We start from the raw sequence: 3,648 nt of genomic DNA on the forward strand, positions 1-3,648 counted from the left end.
ACTTCCTGTATTTGATTTGTGGTCAAGCTAGAGTTTGAGGATTTGGTAACTTTCATAGGACACATTGTCAAATAGGCTTTTCTCTTGGTATACCTTATCTAGTACAGTCCAAATTAATACTCCTATAACCATAACGGAAAGACAACACAACCCTTTCAACGCCTTTGTAATATGAAGAATGGGCTTAACAAAATTCTCTTCTAAGAATTGGTATTATATAAGCATGGTGGATATTCTCAAATGCCATAAAACTTGGGATACTTGAAAATCAAACTTAAAATGGCAGTTTTGAAACTTTTCTATAGTAATACCTTTTAACTAGGTTAACATTGCTAAAAAAAATTGATTGGTAATTTTCTACAACAATTTGTTTATGTTGAGCTTCCTGAGTACATTCGTATACCCTAAGGAGGATTACCACAAAACTTTTAGTTGATTTAGAGACAATGTCCCACTTTAATCCTCGTGTATCCCCCACCCAAGTTCATTTTAAATCATGGTTTCTTAAATTTAAGGTACCTTGACAATCTCATATCATAGTCCGTCTCCATATACCTCTAAAATGTTGACCATGATCGTAATGCCTCATCCAAATTGTGGCTCGACACTTTTAAATCATCTCACAACTTCCATAATTGCGTGTAACGTTTAAAAAAAAGAAAAAAAAAAAGAAAAACGGCCGAGGGGCAAAATGGACATTTTACCCCTCAGCCCATTATAGGGGTCTTGAGCGTCCTCCTCAGAGTTCCTGCAAAAGAAAGAAGAGTGAGAGAGAAAGAATTGAGATAAAGTTTGAGAGAGAAAGAATTGAGAGAAAGTTTGAGAGAGAAAACTGATTTGCCGGAGTTTTCATCGGGGAGTCGCCGACGGAATCCATTCCCTACTAAGACCTACACTCTGGAGCCCTTCTTGGAGTGAAGTAAGAACTCGTGTTGAGATTTCCTCCTCTTTCGTCAAGATTAGAGAGAAAACCCACAAGGTAAGATTTCGAACTATACCTCCCAGATCTGAGATCTTTGTTTAGGAGTAGAGTGTTTAAGTCTTCTACCTCCATCTAGGGAAAATCCGCCGCTGATTTTGGTGAGGAAATCGGACGAAACGTCGAGATCTGAGAACCTTTCCAAGAACGGTAAGGATGTTACCAGACTCTTTCTGACGCTCATAACTCACCGTATGACTAAGCAAAAATCAAGAAAGAAATACTAGCACGTAGGTTGATAGATGATCTAAAACGTTGTTGAAGAAACCATTTCTGTTTGGATTAAGAATCGAAAGATAGAAAATGGAGAGTACCTCGGAAAACTAATCGGAAAACTTTGATTCTCTGCTAGGAGGAGGGAGAAGCCGCTGGCGTACCACGTGGCAACCAGCTAGAGGGCCGCATGCGCCAATCGCCTCCGGACACGCATCGAGCGCCCCCTGGGAAAACGCAGCTCCAGCTCTTCTGCGACACGCGTCCCCGACTTCACGACCCGACCTGTGCTCCTCGGCTGACCCGATACCCGCACGGCGAACCGAACCAAGCCGACGACTCGCGGTCCCCCGATTCACTGCTTTCGACCCGAACCCGCGACCCGCAACTGCAGAAATCTTTGGGCACGTGACACTCGCGTGTGGGATCTGCGAGTGGCTGCTCCCCGGCGTGTGGCTGGCGCGTGGAGGCGGGTGTAAGCTGATTTTTGGCCCGATCGACTTCTGTTTTCCCTAGTTTCCTCCTGATTCATATCCTAACTCCATTTTTGTATGAAATAGGACCTAATTGAGGAAAAATCACCCCCTTTCGATACGCCAAGTGTGTGGAAACGCTGCGTAAGGGCACGTAGCATCCAGGTAAGTTACCACACGGAATTTTAGGAAGTAATACTTGTAGGAACCGCTTGGGATGCATGCATGCTAGTTTGAATATCTTAGGGTGTAGCTTTCCGTAATGATCGTAGGAAATAGATTATTGAAAGTAAGATGTATGTTGTGATTTGTTATGAGAGTTACTTGGATACTGCTTATATGCTTTTAGTTCCCGCTTTTTATGCATATGTATATCTTTTTGCTGAATGGAGGATGGGAAATTGCGAACTCTGTGCTCCGGGAGTTGATGGATGTTATCACCCCGTTGAGCTTGTATGATTACTTTGCATGAAATGTGTTTGAGGATTTTGGATAATAGTTATGTACGTACTCAGTTAATTTCATGGCCACCTTTATGAATAAGACTAGAGGTTTATGGTTAGAGTGACAAGCCACCAAGGGATAGACTTAACCTTTCCCTATTAGTTTAATAGACCATCACGGCACATGAAACACCTTTAGAGTACCCTTAGGCTATTTGTGTGTGGATGGTGATATAGCTTCGTGGGGGAATAGCGGGTTCCTGATCAGGACTCGACTGCTCGATAGCCGTTTAGTATGGGAAACGGGATACCCACGTCGTAATTGACCGTTTAGCTAGATGGAATAGGGGAGGTAGTTTTCCCAAATATAGGGGGATTATCATGGGTCTAGGGGGTTGCAGCTCACTTCCTAGGCGAGACCTCAGGTAATCTCATACCCATGCCGAGGTAGCCACTCGCAAGGCACCAGTCCAACACAGGTTAGCATAAAAGGAACTCTATGGGTTTAAATAAAAGGTCTAAGAACCAAAGAAGTCCGAAGGGACAAGTTCCAAGGGGGTAAGCCCTAATGAGGTAAGGCCAGATTCAGTTGTTCTAGAGCCAAAGGAAAGTCCGTGATCGTTTGCTAAGTTTAGGGTGTGATAAGAGCCTACAAGTAGGTGGCTTACTGAGTATAATTTTTATACTCATTCCTGTTATACCTTTTTTTTTTCAGGTACGTGAGGCGTCGAGTCAAGAGAGGGCGCGTCGATCGATGAGGGTTGTCATAGAGGAAGCGTGTCCCGGGGCGTCAATCTAGTATACTGAATAGTACACTTTGTCCCTAATGTTTTTTTTCTTGTTTTTACCTAGGCACTTATGTCCTTTTAATAAAGATACGTTTTTCTTTTGAAATAAATGATTTCCTTGAATTTCTCGTTTATACATTACATGTCATATTTCATGATAGTCATGGCTTAAAGATTATGTATTTCAGGTCGTGACATTGCGGTTGTATTATTATTGTTTTTTTATATATTTTCAAGCCTTATTAAGGTAGGAAAGTTTTCTACATCTGAGTACTAACAAAGCTCATCTTCCATTAACGACACTTATGTCATTCACCAATTAATTTAAGTATACATGTTTTAAACTTTTATGGTCTTTAACTCAACTTTTTTTTACAGGTACTTTAATTTCATCTTTACATACTTCAAAGTTATAAAGTTTTCTTTCAGACACTACAACTTTTAATATCTATAGTATACTATAGGATATTGACATCTATCAAGCTTCTTATGTCATTTTATTTCATCTAAAACTATTTACTCTTCCGTATACATTGGTACAGTCCTCCCCATCTCTATGGTCATAAGACTGTGTAGTTTATCTATGTTCAACACGTCTAACTAAAACATATGATCTTGCTTAGCAAAATCATTTTCACGCATACGCTAACATTTAGTAGCTTACTAAAATTAAATCTACTCATTCCCAGCAATAATCTCAATAAATCTAAACATCATCAATACAACAATTTACATTCACATTCCAGGTAAGA

General features: G+C 40.6%; 1 long non-coding RNA gene across 2 annotated transcripts; it reads left to right on the forward strand.

Annotated features, from left to right (window-relative positions):
• The first annotated feature begins 766 nt into the window (after window positions 1-766).
• On the forward strand, window positions 767-3,040 carry LOC147786151 (uncharacterized). Of its 2 annotated transcripts, XR_015414766.1 has the most exons (5): window positions 767-979; window positions 1,059-1,129; window positions 1,332-1,667; window positions 1,753-1,830; window positions 2,824-3,040. It is a non-coding gene; the product is annotated as an uncharacterized LOC147786151 (long non-coding RNA). The 2 variants fall into 2 exon arrangements; XR_015414765.1 differs by having other exon boundaries at window positions 1,753-3,040.
• The last annotated feature ends 608 nt before the right edge of the window (window positions 3,041-3,648 follow it).

Source organism: Cucurbita pepo, unplaced genomic scaffold (assembly GCF_057944985.1).
Source record: "Cucurbita pepo subsp. pepo isolate OVF unplaced genomic scaffold, ASM5794498v1 scafford_5, whole genome shotgun sequence".
In the NCBI taxonomy this organism is placed as follows: domain Eukaryota; kingdom Viridiplantae; phylum Streptophyta; class Magnoliopsida; order Cucurbitales; family Cucurbitaceae; genus Cucurbita; species Cucurbita pepo.